This window comes from Branchiostoma lanceolatum, chromosome 5 (assembly GCF_035083965.1).
Source record: "Branchiostoma lanceolatum isolate klBraLanc5 chromosome 5, klBraLanc5.hap2, whole genome shotgun sequence".
NCBI lineage: Eukaryota > Metazoa > Chordata > Leptocardii > Amphioxiformes > Branchiostomatidae > Branchiostoma > Branchiostoma lanceolatum.
The window spans coordinates 24,680,789-24,698,207 of record NC_089726.1 but is presented as its reverse complement, the minus strand read 5'-3'; the positions used below and the strand labels follow the sequence as shown (position 1 = coordinate 24,698,207).

General features: G+C 41.9%; 1 long non-coding RNA gene across 1 annotated transcript; it reads right to left on the bottom strand.

Annotated features, from left to right (window-relative positions):
• Positions 1–12,537: 12,537 nt before the first annotated feature.
• LOC136435812 (uncharacterized) lies at positions 12,538–17,264 on the bottom strand. Its single transcript, XR_010755936.1, has 4 exons — positions 16,846–17,264; positions 14,187–15,276; positions 13,551–13,658; positions 12,538–13,314 (listed from the first exon to the last, which is right to left on the bottom strand). It is a non-coding gene; the product is annotated as an uncharacterized lncRNA (long non-coding RNA).
• Positions 17,265–17,419: the final 155 nt, after the last annotated feature.

Genomic DNA, 17,419 nt, shown 5'->3' with positions numbered 1-17,419 from the left:
GGGAGGGGTGCCGCGGGCTTACCATACAGTGCCCTCCCTTGATGAAGAAAACCTTTCAATGTGAAGGCGATCGTCACAATTGTCTCCAATTTTCACTTTATAAGTAACCCAGAATGTTTGGTCTTCATCTGGTGAGTCGATAGCAGGTCGATGGGTCGTTAAAGTGCCCCAAATTCTGATTTTGGGGAACAGAGCCACGCAGCTATCAAAAAGTCGCCGCCATCTTGGATCATTCCGAGTCATTCCAATGGTACTTGCATCACATACAAAGGTACGGTGCTAGTGTTTTGTTCACTACTACAGACAAGAAGTCTGTCGCCCGTCAGGAGCACTGTTTACCAGTATTTAACGCAGTAGCCACGTACGCAAGATTCATGGAAATGTTATCAACAATGTCGTACTAGCCTTGCGGTAGCTGCGCAAGGCAAACATAGAAAGTGGGACCTACATACAGTATTGAGAGTATAGATTTTACGAAAGTAACAGAAGTAGCAAATAAACACGCTTCATTTGCAAACCCGAAACTTGCATGAGTTTCAGTGTATTCAGAGGATTATCAAAAGACATGTTCAACATTGTATGCACTTTATTTCAATTCTGTTATGCTGTTTATGATCCTATTGTTGAATTTCTTCTCATTAAAAAGAGTCCGAAACAAGAGATAAGTACGCATTTTGATAATGGACGAGAAAGAAATAAATCAAACGAAATCAACAAAATATGTTCCTGAGACGACCATTTGTGGTATAAAATATTTAAGTATTACACGCATTAGTGAATAGTCTGGTTTTCTCTCAGACAAAGACACAGAACGCTCGGTGCATCATCAGATACACGATTCCTTGGTATATGCGGATATAAAAAGGGAATATCTCAGGAGAACTAGACTAAAGTCTCAAGAGACTGAACTTCCAAAGGCAAAACACCAGCTTCTTTTGTCACTAGAGTTGTAGCATTTAAAATCTAAGAATAAAATCCAACTGTTAGATAGAAAAAGAGAAGGTTTCTAAGTAAAAGGGGAATAACCTAATCTGACAAACTGTATCAAAAGAATATCCCTCTGTGGCTATTCAGGCTCAGTGTACATTATTTGATATTTTCTAATGAGCTCAGATTCGATGAGTGTTTTAAAGAGCGTTGTGCATTTTTCAGATTTGCACATTTGGCAAAACATACTACGAAAATAAGATTTTGGTTGTTTAAACAGAAATAAGTCAGCTTCATCTCTAGCTTTCGTGTATCTAATGTGACAGACAAAGCACCATATCAACATACACGTAAAGGTAAAACTAGTGTGAGAATATAGAAGAAACCAGGAGAATATAGGAGAATGTAGGAGAATATACACTTCACGAAATGGCCTCGTATCCCGGCGTATACGTACAGGGATTCCTCCGGAAATATTCCATATCCCGGTGCGGATTTAGCGTATCCGTTAATTATATCGGAAACGCTAAATCCGCACCGGGATATGGAATATTTCTGGAGGAATCCCTGTACGTATACGCCGGGATACGAGGCCATTTCGTGCAGTGATAGGAGAATGCAGCAGAATAAAGGAGAAAGAAGGAGAAACTAGGATAAACAAGGATAAACCAGGAGAATATAGGAGAATCCAGGAGAATATAGCAGAATGCAGGAGAATACAGGAGAATGCAGGAGAATATAGGAGAAAGCAGGAGAATATTGGAGAATGCAGAACAGGACAGGAGAAACCAGGAGAATATGTGAGAATGCGGAAGAATATAGGAGAATGCAGGAGAATACAGGAGAAACCAGGAGAATATAGGAGGAACCAGGAGAATATAGAAGAAACCAGGAGAATATAAGAGAAACCGGGAGGATAAAAAATGCAGGAGGAAAAATGTGAAACCAGGATAATATAGGAGAAAGCAGGAGAATATAGGAGAAACCAGGAGATAAAAGCAGAATACAGGAGAATATAAAAGAATGAAGGAGAATATATGAGAAAGCAGAGGAAACCAGGAGAATGTAGAAGAAGGCAGGAGAATGTGGGAGAATGCAGGAGAAAGCAGGAGAATGCAGGAGAATGTAGAAAAAAAGCAAGAGAATATAGGAAAAAGCAGAATATTGGAGAAACCAGGAGAATGGAGGAGAAAGCAGTAGAATATAGGAGAATGCAGGAAAATGCAGGAGCAAGCAGGAGAACTTGCAATTGACTTGACTTATGACGGGTGACAATCTCCCTCCTCAGTCACCCGAACCACTGTAGCCGCCCAGAAGCTTCTGTCCTGCATAGCCTTCCCCATGCCATCAGTTTGTATGTCAGTGTCTCTTTTAAGGACATCTATGTATGTTAAGGGTGGTCTTCCTTGTCGTCTTCTCCCATGTGCTGGGGTTCATTACACTAAATCCAAGACTATTTACTTGTTGTTTCTCAGACAGTGTCCGGCAAACCGTAAACGTCTGGCCCGTATCTTGTCTGACACTTTTGGGAGACCAGCGTATAGTTCCTTGTTTGTCCAGTGCTGTTCCCATGTTATGTTGTGCACTCGTCTTAGCATCCTAGTGTAACAGCCGTCCAGCTGTTTCTCTAGTTTAGGGGTGACCGTCCAAGCTTCGCAGCCGTACAAGAGCACCGACTCCACCGAGTTTCCTCGGTAAGTCCGACTTCCAGATCTTCTCCAGCTTCTTACAGGCTCTCCACGCTGCTGCCTTACGAGAGTTGATGTCCTTAGAGGTGCTTTCCATATGGGACCCTAGGTACCTAACGTCCTCCACTTTCTCAAGTGCGGTTCCTTCATAGGTCCTCAAACATACTGGTACCTGCTGGTTGTAGGCCATGAACTTGGTTTTCCCTGCATTCATCTGAAGGCCTACCCTTGCAACTGAGGTTTCTACATTTCCAAGTAGCTTGCTGGACTCAGAAATGAGTGCGATGTCATCCGCAAAGTCCAAGTCCGTTACTGTTCTTGGGCCAATTCTTCTACTCTTTCTCCTCGCCAGTTGAAAGCCCAACTCCTCTTCCCGCCCTTCAATGGCCACCCTGAGTGTGTAGTCCAACACTATTACAAACAAGTATGGTGTTAGGGTGTCTCCTTGCAGCACTCCAGCTTGAAGCTCAAAAGGATTGGTGTCCCCGTCTGGAGTTATCACTTTTGCTCTTGTACCTTCGTACAGACTGCCGATGGCGCAGCTGACTATCCACTCTGGGATACCGTAGGCTCTCGGGATCCTCAGCATCTTGTTCCTGTGTATAGTGTCAAACACGATGGTCAAAAACTGGTCCAAAAAATCCCACTTGTAGGGCATGAATATTGATGATTTTTAGATGCCAATCACGCTTATCACCACTGGCAACTGTCCGTGATTGGTTGACACTTTTACAGGCGGACCGCAGCAATGTTAACCTTTCTATCTCCCCCCTGTGGCTTTTTTCCGCGAACTGTCCTATTCATATGCGTACCTGCAGTCAGTCTCAATTGTTCTTACATAGCATATTTTAACAATACCAAATCTGGGCATGATTATTTCCAGCATACTTTCGTCCATCTAGTGGTGTAAATTCCCATATACAAAGGCGCGTGGCTGACAAAATCGAAGGGTTTGTGGTTTTGAAGGCCAGGCCGCAAAATAATGATTAAAGATGGCGCCAGCGTGAACAGACTACTGTAATATGGGTCGAAGTTTAGCTGTGAGCATTATTGTTTTCTTTATAAAATTGTAAATATGCCCACGTATTTGCCGTTACAGAATTTTTTCAGTGAATGTATAATAATTTCAAAACATTTGACTTCATAACTAGCCAAAACTGAGGCGTGTGTGTTTCTTTCCAACAAACTGGTTGCCCATCCTAAGAATGAAATAGCCCAAGCGGAAGTTTGAATATTTGTAAACAACTGTACCAAGCCACTTTTCGGCCAGAAACTCTTCACAGAAATCGGTCAGCAAAATAATTCGAAAGGCTTGTCGAATATCTTTTACACAGTGACTGAACACATTGAATTCAAGGCAAGAGAGACCATTCAAAACCCCACGATGTTAACTTCTTTTCGTTGAAAAATTTTCATCAGGAATAACAAGAGTAGTACTTACATGCTTCCATAGTGACAGTCTCAAGTCAAGTACACATGGAAAAAAATTATCGGCTCCAGCACAAGAAGAGCACAAATCAGGAAATGTTCTAAACATAACGTTTAACTGAAAATCAGGAACAAATTATTAATTTTAGTGTGATACAAAATGTGATGGTCTTGATGAAACCCAAGCGGCGTGTAAAGCTTATAATTTGTCTGTACATGTAGGCAAGGAGGCTATATAAAACCTCCTTGATGTAGGTAACTTAAATTGTTTTTAGACTTGTCCAGTACCTTCCAAGAATAACTGGTGTACTGGAAAAATATGCTCGCCATCGTGTTTGAACTGAAATAATTGACCGATGTTTGAAAATATTCCCGTTCAAAAATAGTCGCCAGCCATTTCTTTTGTTCTTCCTGAGCTTGGCTTGGAATCAAGACACCCGTGAAGTAAAATCAAAACGCTAATATGTCCAGACACAGCTTGGAAGGAATTTTCCATCGGTGCTCAATTTGTCGACCGACCTTTCTTTCAAGTAAAGATAATCACGAGCTGGCGTTTGTATTTTTCCGAAAAGGTTCTTTGTAACAAATTGCCGACGCCTGAAGTTGTTGACATGGGATACGTCATTTTGTCCCAGCATGGGTAAACAAGAAACACTTACACCTTTTATTTTCAGAACATATCTGTTATCACGCAAAACATTATTTAATGTCTGTTCCCTTCATTAGAATATTCTTCTGTAATGACTAAGTTGACATGATATGTTGTTTAATGTAGGGTTCAAACACACAGCCCTCAAGATTCCCACCTACATTACAGTAGACTGTCCCAATAACTCGATATGACGCCGCCGCCATATTGAATGCTCGGCCGCCCCAAACCCAAACCAAACAAACCGATTTTTTTCATGATTTCCCGCCAGTTATCAATAAAAATAAACATCGTCAGAACCTTTGTCATCGGCAACATTTAGGTCGTTTAGAACGGTCGCAAATCAAGTTTGTCACGGTCGGGATAGGCAAACTGTGACGACTCGGACAAAACGCTAACATTCTTGTGTTAACGGGAGAAAATCGGGATCGAAAAAGAAACGGTCATCTTGAGCCAAGGGGTGTCTTGTCCTTATTGATACGATGTTTGACCAATTAGTTTGACTGTATTAATAATTTGTGTTCGGGTTAACAGTCTCACAATGATACCAGGCCTTGTAAACAACGAATGCGAAATAAAGAAATGCCTAGGAATGTAGGATAGAAACACAAGCTAAGCAAGTATACAATATAATTCAACGTCCGGAATCGTTACCAAAGGAAATGAAATCACTGAAAGATATGGGGGAAAATAGGGTCGCCCAGAACTTAGGCTATAACTTTCGGGACCAGAATACAGGGTACACACGCTGAGCGATCGCAGAATTCACAAGTTGAAAATCGCGCTCAAAGCGCAGGTAACAAAAGCGCAATTTGCATGAAAGCGTGCTCGCGGACAATGGGGCGCTAATAAGGCTCTGTGATCCAGGCTGACAGAACTCATTATAAATCAACATCATGTTGTAGTACCGCGTGGAAACTACAACATAAGGGTAAACCTCATATCTTGTCCAATATCTTCAAAAATGCGTAACTTTTGACGAAAACACCACCAATCGAAAGAAGAACATATTGCCGCAATGTTCGCTCATTTGCATGCCGTCCACAATCGGCTATCTGGAACTATGGGAGAAAACGTACCGCAAAATTGTCAACATCGGTTAAAATTGCAAAGACATCAAAAATGTTCGGTCCAGTCCTAATTCACGGACATGCATCATATTAATAAAGGCTTATATATATTTCTAAGAAAATTACCATGCTTTAAGGTCAAAGTTTATTGACCGGAGGTGACTCTTTAGGCGTCCAGGGACGAAAGAAATTTTCATTGTCTTTTCCTACCTTCTACACATTTCTAAAGCCGATAAATAATTTTTGAAACTGCTTATTTTTTATTTTATACTGAACCATCGAATCGAGCATTAAACTTGAGTATTTTTATATCATTCTTATCCACTGCCGCGTGGGCTCCGTGACCAAGCGGGTGGGTGGAGTGCTAAACAATGGGCTCTGAGAACAAACAGCTAGTGTTTAGACCATCGTGAAAGCCTTCCGAAAATATATGTAGGTGATAATGGTAGATAGGTTGTGACTCTTTATCCCCTCTATCAGTCTGCGTAGAACAAGTATGTACGCAACTGTCGATCTTTCTTCTCGGAACCCGTTTTGGTTACATCTCAGTAGTTCGTACACAGCTGGCCTTATTCGGTTAAGTATCATCCTGTTGAACGTTTTAGCTACAAGTGAGCTCTGACTGATACCCCTGTAGTTACTACCAAGTCTAAGGTCTCCGGATTTGGGTATGGGCACGATGTTTAGCAGGGACCACTGCTCCGGCTTTTCCCCCTTCATCAGTACTCTGTTACAAAAGTCCAGGATGATCTGGCCCAACCCTTCTCATCACTTCAGAACTTCTGGAGGTATTCCGTCTTCCCCATTACAGGGGTGCCAAAGAATACATACGAATTTTACGGAATACATACGAATTTTACGGAATACATACGATCCATTACTACAAACATACGATCCGTACGGAATTCATACGATCCATTACGCGGAATACATACGATCATTACTAATTTGGAGAAATGTGCCTGGATCAAGTGACACGGGTGGCAAATTCAATATGGCGGACTCGTAACCGGTTCCTCGTACGATATCTTGGCTTTAAGAGCTTAATATTGGCGTATCCCATCCGGCTAAACTCTAAAAATCTCAAGCTGCACTAAATTAAGACTGATGTAGGCTTAGACCAACTAGGCGGACCAGACAAAGCTAGATTCGGTGCTAGCGCGATGGCCGCGAATTAGTAAGGATCGTGTGTATTCCGCGTAGTGGATCGTATGTATTCCGTAAGGATCGTATGTTTCTAATAATGGATCGTATGTATTCCGTAAAATTCGTATGTATTCCGTAAAACTCGTATGTATTCTTTGGCACCCCTGCACTAGCCTTTCCTTCAACCAGAATTTTCCTCTTGTTCGAACGGGCCCTCCTTGATGTCAAGCTCCTCAAAAACAGTAGGAATTTCCTCGTCATCATCGGTGATGCTAGGGGGATATCCAAGGAGACTTTTGAAGTGGTGGTACCAGTTCTCTATCCTTTCTTTCTGTGTTCTTCCTTCCAGCTGTCCCTTCCTAGTTGTCTTTCTATCAGTGATGTCGTTAATGAGTTTCAAGCTCTGTCCATGCTTGGCAGCTTGCAGTTCAGATGGGCCTTCTCCACTTCTACGATCTTGCTGCTGAGTTCTTCCTCTTCCACAGTAATATATGCTGCTTTAAACTTCTTTTTGGCCTGGCTATACTCTTGTCTGTTCACTTCGGTTGTGTTCTCCTTGTATTGACCGTACATGTTATTCAGCTCGTGTCTAGCCTTTGCCACCCTCGGGTCCTCTGAATGCCTTGTCTTTCTTCTCTTCTTCTTTATTGGGACCACCTTCTCTGCAGCCTCCTGTGTGGCTTTGATGAACCTCTCATACCTGCCTGTAGCAGATTCCTCCAGTTCCTGTAGCGGTTGAAACCTATTACGTACCTCGACCCTGTACTGTTCTGGTAAGACTCTGCTGTTCTTGAACAGGTTCCAGTCATATTGCCCTTTCCTTGGATCCGTTTTCTTCTCACGCAGACTCAGTCTTACCCTGGCAAATACGATTCTGTGGTCTGGACCAACACTTGCGAAAGCAGGAGAAACCAGGAGAAACCAGAAGAATATAGGTGAATGCAGGAGAATATAGGAGAACGGAGGAGAATCTTGGAGAATGCAGGAGAATATAGGAGAAACCAGGAGAATATAGTACAAAGCAGGATAATATAGGAGAAAGCAGTAGAATATAGAATAAACCAGGAGAATACAGGAGAACCCAGAAGAATATTGGAGTAAGTAGGAGAAACCAGGAGATACCAGAAGAATATAGTAAAATGCAGGAGAATATAGTACAAAGCAGGAGAATTCAGCAGCAAGCAGGAGAAAGTAGGAGAAGGCAGGAGAATGTAGGAGAATGCAGGCGAAAGCAGGAGAATGCAGGAGAATGTAGGAAAAAGCTGGATAATATAGTAGAATGCAGGAGAATACACGAGAAGCAGGGGATATAGGAGAAAGCCACTAGAAAACTCTATGCTATGTGCCAATTACCACCTAATCTCCCATGTCCACATGTCCCATTCTAAAGCGCATTGAGACCACCCTGCGAGCGAGGGAACACCCCCCCCCCCCCTAAACTCCCCTTTGCGCCCCAACCGGGTGCGCTTAACCGCCACCGCTGCCAAAATTGGCCACCAATACTTGACGGGTGAAGTCTGCGGCGCTACCACTAAACATGGGTATTGGCATTGCCTTAGGTTGTTTAGCACTTGTCCCATCAAGGACACCGGCGGGAACACATATCCATTACCACACTTGCGAAGGTCCTCCCCAAACTGTTTGGAAAAAACAAACAATGCCCTTGCCCCCCGAGCGGGGAACGGAGAGATAAAGTTGGGCAACTTGGCATTGGATGGTACTGCTATACAGTCTATACCATATGTACCCCATTTTATCGCCAACCTCTTCCACGCCTTCTCAGTAAGGGTCCTGTCCTCCTCCGAATAAGATCTAGATGGCATATCCGCGGGGTTGTCCTTGGACCTATTGTATGACATGGACACAGAGAGGTTCTGTTTCTTCCTGGAGCCTTCCATGCGTACAATAATGCCTGGTTATCCACCTACACATGAACCTTAGCATTCTTACACTTATGCACAGCCGCTTCCATCACATACTTAACAGCCAATGCTTCCTTAACATTGATATGGGAAGCTTTTTCCTGCTGTGACCAAGCATCACCCACTACTATCTGGGATTCCCTCCCCGGATATAACACCACCCCAACGAGAATCGGAGGCGTCTGACGCCAGTTGTATGGTCAGATGTCGTTCCTCTCTCCAAGGCAACGTTCCTTGCCAATCGTCCAAGAAACCCCAATGCTCCACTTCCTTTCTCAGGTCTCCCCGTATATAAACCATCTGACCCTTCCGAATTGCTTGAGCAATTGCAAGATTACCCTCCCTCGTAAACAACATAGCCCCAGGCACCGCTACCGCAAACGAGACTATCTTTCCTAGAAAGTTCTGCAGTGTCTTCACTCGGACTCTCCCCTCCTTAAGGATCTGCAATCTTAAAGCTTTAAAGCTTCCCCTTTTTACCTCTTTGATAGCAAAGGCCATCAACAAAGAATTTACTATCATCCGGAGGAACGTCAGAACTTGGGTTGGGACCAGAACTGATTTTCCCAGATTTTAGAAATACCCCAACCTGACTAACATTGTAGCCAACAAAAAGATGGCCTGCTCCGCCCTCCTAAAAGAAGTGGCATCATCTGCCACTACATCCTGACCTGGTGTTACCAACTGCCCCGCATGCCTGTCATCGATGTACTGCGTAGAGGGGACCCCTACTCGTCTGATAAATCTGTCACCGCAAGACCAAAAGGGTTATAGATTTGTATTCCTTTCGAAAATGTTGCAACATAGATTCATCATTTGTTCCTACATGTTCCAACTTATTATCTAAAATTGTTCAAACTTATTATCAATATTATCTGAAAACCCTCTCGGTGACATGGTATTGACTCTATCAGCCAAATGTTCCTATTTTACTTGTACTTGTTGTTCTATACACGTTTCGATATACAAAGAACATCAGCCAGCATAAACAAAAAAAGGCAAGAAAACCATTTACTTGGATTGCATTTGACCTATCAGACGCTTTCTTGACTTAAAGTCATAATTTGACCCATATGGACCCATATGGAGATTTTTCTCCATTTGTCTGTATCAGTACAAAGCAAAATAAAAAACGCTGACTGTAATTCTGCACCCCGTTATTCTGGCCCCATTTTTAAATGAGTTAACTTTTAACTGAAAGACCTTCCCGCATACCAAATATCAAGATATGTCGGATTTGAACATTCGTAAGCTACAAGTGGTGCAGAATAGAGCCTGTAGAATGTTGTTCAAATGTGCAATGGACACACCTATTATACAGATGGATGCAGATATGGGTTGCCCACGGTAAGAGAAAGGTTTGCCCTCAGTACTTTTAACTTTTTTTTAAAGAATACTTGTCAGCCATGAAACCAAAAAAAACTACAGTTCTATCCACCAGTCATTCACCAGTTATTCGTAAATTAAGCTAGCAATCTATATATATATATATATTATGATTATGTATAAATGTCCTTTTCATCTTGCTCTGTATATATGTCTGTATTTGTATGTATTAGCGTTTAACCCTTTAAGACGACTATTCTAAAACGGTATCGCAATAAACCCAAAAAATAAGACAATCGATTCAGGCTAGGTAAGTGTAGAAATGGTTGATTTAAGTTTACTGTTGCCTCAACTCCTGGGTATGTGGCATTATTTTGTTCATCATGAATACTGTACTTACCTGGGCAGAATGATCGACTTAGATGGAACAAGATGGCGACGGAGCAGACCAGCACGTAAATACTGCTCTCGTCATCGCCGGGTTTCTTCTCACCCATACCTACCTTTTTCTATCGTATCTTGTGACATCTGTATTCGTTAGTTGTTCAAGCACTCAATGCCGACGAAAAAACTATCCAAACGGAAACGACGACAGACATCCGAAGATTCATTTACGCACGACTTAGAGGAAGACAATATGGCGTCGTCAAGGGTGTCTTTGTCAAGTATCTCTACCAGCCTGGCTGAATTCGCATCCCAGACCTCTGCAAGCTTTGATAAGCTAAATGTCTTTATCTGTCACCTCAGTGAATATTTGAAGTCTCTGCGCCAGGAGGTTGTTTCAGTGCAACAGAGCGTTTCCTTCGCCCACGAAGAGATTGATGTACTTAAAAAGGAAACTACTTCTCAAATTGACAAACTGGAACAGCGTGTCAACGACCTGGAGAGCAAGTTGTTGTTGTCTGAGCTCTACTCCAAGAAGCAGAACCTCTTATTCTGGGGTATTCCGGCTGAGAGGGACGAAGATGTGTTAGAGAAGGCTTACGAATTCATGGAGGAAAACCTGAAGATGTCCAACGTTCGAAGTATTTCCATTGTCAACGTCCATCGTCTACCAAGAATGTGGGGAAATCCAATCATTGCATTCTTTCAACTCGATGTAAAATATCGCTGTATTCCTCACATAACTGTGATTGTAAAACCTAAAGACAAGCCTTGGATGTCTTATAATATTAGAAAATTAATGCGTTTGCGTGATAATTCTCATAGAAGAGCAAAATTTTCAAACTCCCCCTTTGATTGGCAGTCCTATCGTGAAATTCGTAACAAATTAACTAACAAAATCTCCAGGACCAAGGAAGACTGTGAATCCGTTTGGCTCAGGCCCTTTTGGATCCCTCCACAGCACCTAAGAAATTGTGGCATGTCATTAAAAAATTCTATAGACCTAATTCTCTCTCTTATGTACTTCTGTATTTACTTCTGGATTGAATCGATAATTTCTTGGGTGTGGGTGGGGGACGTAGGCACACTTTAGGTTTTTGTTGTATATATGTATATGTATATATATATATATATATATATATATATATATGTATATATGTATATATGTATATATATATATATATATATATAGAGAGAGAGAGAGAGAGAGAGAGAGAGAGAGAGAAGAGGAGTAACATTGGCAATACTAGTGTATTTACCTGTAAGATTGTGCAGTTCGCTGAAGACTCCCTCTGGTATCGCTGAGATGTTTGTATGCTCAACAACTAAATACACTGTATCAGCTGGGACATTCTTGGGAATATCCCACTGCACGAAATGGCCTCGTTTCCCGGCGTATACGTACCGTTATTTTTCTGTATTTTTGTCGGATACTGACGGATACTGACGGATACAGGCGGATTCGTGTAAGTATCCGACTATTTTCACACCGGTATATGGAATATTTCCGGAAGAATCCGAAAGTAAGGTATTTTCGACGAATACGGAGCCGTACACTGTACGAAAATGCCACAGATCCTGACGGATGCGTACAGGGATTTTTCTGTATTTTTGGCGGATACTGACGGATACTGACGAATCCAACCTAACAGATCCGAAAATTTCCGCACCGGGATCGGGAATATTTCCGGAGGAATCCGAAAATGAGGTATTTTCGACGGATACGGAGCCGTACACTGTACGGAAATGCCAGAGATCCTGACGGATACGTACAGGAAGTTTTCTGTATTTTTTAAAAGAAAATTGCGGATATTGACGGATACAAGCGGACTGTGATCCGGAACCTCAGATCCGGAGGAATACAAAAATAGGAATTTTCCACGGATATGGGGCCGTACATTGCACGAAATTGCCCAAGATCCTGACAGATACGTACAGTATGTATTTGCCACGGATACAGACTGATCCGACATACAGACTTTCTACAATCTTTGACATATTGTGACTCTGAATATGTTTGTATTTGCCACGAATACGTACAAATCAAACACACAAAGTTTGATAGAATGGTTGATTATTCATAAATACGCGTGCATTCTTAATTTAACGATACCCAAGACATTATTATGCATTGACAGGAAGTTTTGGGAAAGCCTGAATGTAACATTATTTCATATTTCAACATGTATGCATTTCTAAGTTCAAAAACTATCAAATACAATACGGAAGTTCTATGTGGCTAAATAATCCATTTCGTTTAAGACAGGCCGAGGGACATCCACATACTCAAAGCACCTCTGTATATGCAGGTTGATGTTGGTAAATTGGGGTTGTGTAAGCACAATTGTTATAAAATGTATTACAATTAACAACCATCACATCATGGTGGCAATATTTACTGCCGTATAGTGCACTTGGACCAAAACATTCTACATGTTCTACATATTCTACTAAAGTAATGAAAGCCTTATTTGTGGCCAGTTCTTCGTCTAAAAGATATCAGATACAAATAATTTCAAATACAGAGGTTAAAAATAGAAACTTCAAAGTAACATTATACTGTCTGAAAAAACTCCCATGATGACACGCCATATTTTACACGTAAGTAGTATATGCCGTGGAACTGCATGTGTATAATCGTCCTGTCCCCATTCTCTGACTACATCTGAGTTCACTTCTTCCATGCACTCTTGGTAAGGTACAGGCAATGCTGATTTCTTCTGTATCTAGCATGTTGGACTCAGCTTGGAGTTCATCTTGTGATGAACCAGTTCCTATATGATAAAACCAAATGATGAATAAATATCAATTCACATACTTAGTATTTAAGTAACATGTCACATGATTTTGACATAACTGTGATCAAGGAGGTTATATATGATATATAACCTCCTTGCTGTGGTGGGTTTCGTTTCATCACAGCAGCTAACAAAAAACAAGGGACAATGGGTATCCATCATGCCTGTCTCAGCTAACATTGAAGTGTACCGATGATGGACTTAAGCCTTACCGAAGGAGCCTGAGGTACTCTGAGCATCTGACAGCTGATTGCTTTGTTCCAAGCCAAGCTAAGGTCCCCACACATGTGCTGCATTTGTGAAGGAAGTATCTGCCGATGCTGTATAGGATATATATATAAAGGGAAACAATTACAAATATTAAACATATCACATAATCACATTTGTAAAAAAATGAATCTGGCATCGTTTAATTGAATACGTAAAACTTACATTCATAACTTGAATATGATATTAATCAAACATGTACAGCTATAACTGAACGCAATAATCACTGGAACACACTTCTACCTCCACATAAGTTCCAGCTCACTATCCACAAACTGTGGGACCTTTGTGGGACAAATACTTATGACATTCTCTTCCTTTACAGGATATCTTTAATTATCTTTCCCTCAACCGCTTGCTATGTTGTATCTGAAACGTTAACCAGACACAAATGTCTGTTGACCATTGGCAAGAACGAACAAATTGAAAGCTATAAATTTCCTAGATCCTAACGGTGTAGAAGTGCAGGTCGACTGGACAATTCTTAATGTCATGCAAATGCGATGATATGTCAAGCCACAATAGGAGGATAACTGACGTTCAAACTAGTTAGAAACAGGAATTTTCCAATTTGTACTAACCAAAGGGCAGTCCCTCTAAATGATGAATCGACTCCCTACCAACTTAACAAGGGGGAGGGGGGAGACGAATATTGCATGCATGAAGAAGACTACTTCGCAATGCCGCGCGTTTGAGTTTACACCGAATCCCCTTCGACTCTCAAGTCACTAAAAATCACTGGTCGACCATGGTAGACTCTGACGATGCCATGTTAAGCACAGAGAGTGATGAAACGCCGTTCTTGTCTCCGTGCTGTTCACCGACAAAACCGTTTCTCGCGCCTGACGTCATGACACGCAGTGTCTTGTGGGAGATTGGACACGAATCCGTATTCCGGATACGTCAGGATTTGTCGGAATTGTTGGATCTGAGGTGCATCGGATCCAATCGGAAACGTTCCGTATCTGCTATGATGCACGATTGCGGATCCGCTGGATTTTTCAGGATCTGAGATCATGCCGTGCAGTGTGTATTTGTTGGTTAGGATCCGAAGCAACTACCGACAAACAAACAATCCGATTATCTCTGCCATATTGACAAATATCTGAAAACGAAGGATCCGCGCAAATATCCTCAGGTATCCGAGGCGCATCACGGATCCAGACGTATACGGCGTCGGAATTGCCGGATCTGAGCTGTACCTGGTATTTGTCTGAATTTGCTCGGAAACGTTCCGTATCTGTACCCGAAACGTATGAAGGATCCAGACGTAAAGGCGCCGGAATTGTCGGATCTGAGGTGCATCGGATTCAATCGGAAACGTTCCGTGTCTGCTATAATGCGTAATTCCGGATCTGCTGGATTCGTCAGGAAATGAGATCATGCCGTGCCGTATGTATTTATTCGTCAGGATCCGAAACAACTACAGACATACAAACAATCCGAACATTCCAAATATTAAAAAAAACGAGGGATCCGCACAAATATTTTCGGGTATCCGAGGCCCATCACGTATCCAGAGGAATATGGCGTCGGAATTGGTCGGATCTGCGAGCACCTCAGTATCCGAGCACTGAACTGGGATTTTTCCGGATTCGCTCGGAAACGCCATGAGGCCCGATTCCGGATACGTCGGATCCGTCAGGATACGTGGCCATTTCGTGCAGTGTCCTGTTAACGAATATCATAGATAAGTTGGCGTCGTAGTTTACCAATGTTATATATATACATATATGTGTATATGTATGTGTGTATATGTATGTATATATATGTATATAGACCTAAAGATATATCTATAAGTTTGTATATTTGTTAAGTGGCGTTGGCAAAATAAGTTGTATAACTTGAGTGCAGCGCCACTTTGTCTTTGTCTCTGTTATCTTTGAATAAAATAGAAAAAAATGATCGACTTTCCCTGAGTCACATAAGCATTCCTATCACTAAAGTAAAAGCTCCTAGTCTCCACATGTCCTCATTCTGAATATTCCGTAAGGCAAAGACCGTATCAACTACAGTTTTTAATGTATAGATAGACAGGGAATGATCGCGAAATGGGGAAAATCATTACGATCAAAATAATGGGTTGGTGGAAAGGGTGGTAGTACTGCACAAACGATGGATACCTTCACTTAGTGGAGTATGGGGTGGGAAAAAACTGTCCAACGAAGGAAAAACCTTACCATAACCGAACCGAGTGGTCCAACGTAGTACTGGAATGCTCTTTCCATCAACCCCAACACGATCTACCTAACAACATTCCTAAATATTAATGATGCGTGATCCCTGTCAAAGCGGGTATTCTCGAGGCCATTTTACTGTAATTCATTAGCTGGAGGCACAAGCCGGGGATTGGAAAGTCTAGCCACAGCTTTACACCCAATACCGGCCCCATCATGCCTGTGCTGAAATGGGACAAATACTAGTTTTGCTAACTGATACAACAATCTTGCCGTGATATTAAGGAGGTTGTTCACAAAACCCCTTTCTTGGTATACATGAGAAGCTGCATGGGATCGGCTACAAAATACAATATGATAAGTGACGTGATAACAACCAAGTACCTAAAGACGGAGGGTTTATTTTCAAACGTATAAATGAGAAATTCCCATACTTTGAATATTTAAACGCAACGGATAAACTTATATTTTGTTGCGTCTAGACAACTATTGTACAAGAAACATGATCTGCTCATACATCTACACATGTACAAAGAAGCGAGAAGAAGTTGACTCTACTGGATCAGCTTAGCTTATCTCTTTCGTCTACCAAGTAACGTTATGTTTAACTATGTACTGTATTTATTTCACTGTGTATGTCACTTACATGTTAGTTAGGTTTATGTTAAACGACCTGTATCTAGCCCCTCGGGGCACGAATGTACAATAAAGGTTTTCCTTTATTCATTACAAGAAAATGACTTTATAAAAATCGCCAAATATGATGTAATTCAATTTCGAACTCCTGGTTCGAACGATGGGACCCAAGCGGCCTCTTTTTTCACCACGCTGGGGATCAGGCGAAGGTTGCAAAATTCAACTGGAGTATGGGAAAGTTCGTAAACCTAACTGCTCAAGCCTTGCCGCCGTAAAAAAGACATTCTGAAACCTTTCAAAAAAGACTGACATTATTTAGAAACCAGAGAAAGTGGGATTCATGCCTCCACGCGCTGCCTCCGAGACGTCTCCACGCACTGTCTCAACATGCCTACAGGAGGATATACGTAAAAAGTTTGATACATACCATTGTCAGAAATTGCAGTCGAAACTTCTTCTGAGAAGTCAGCCTTTTCCCACACCCCGTTCTCAAAGAATTTACTTTTGTGGATATAAAACGCGCGATAGCCTAGTGTTTGATCACAATGTTCGCAGAACTGTCCAGGTCTTTTTCTTCTCTTTGCAGCTCTTGTAGCACTATCCATCATTCCATCATTCCACCTGCAGGTGCAAACTTCAATTGTAGACTGTATATGCAGCTTGGTTATTTTTATTTTGTAGTCTGCAACATGATCACGTGAATGCGACTGACGACCAATCAGATCATACCCTAAATGGGACTATCCAATGGGAGTTGAAAGCCATTGTTTGCGAGGTTGGTTTAAACCGCACGTCGTCATAACGGCTTAGCTTCCTTCGTTACAACACCCTATATTGGTTTAATCTTCAAATTTGCGAACCAAAATGGCATGAGGTATTTCGTCCGGTGGATTTTACCAAAGTGGAATCCGCAATAGGGACAAGGAAAATCCGCGGAATGGACATAGAACACCACAGCGGATCGCACCACAGCGGACCGGCGGATCGGGCAGCCTCAACTT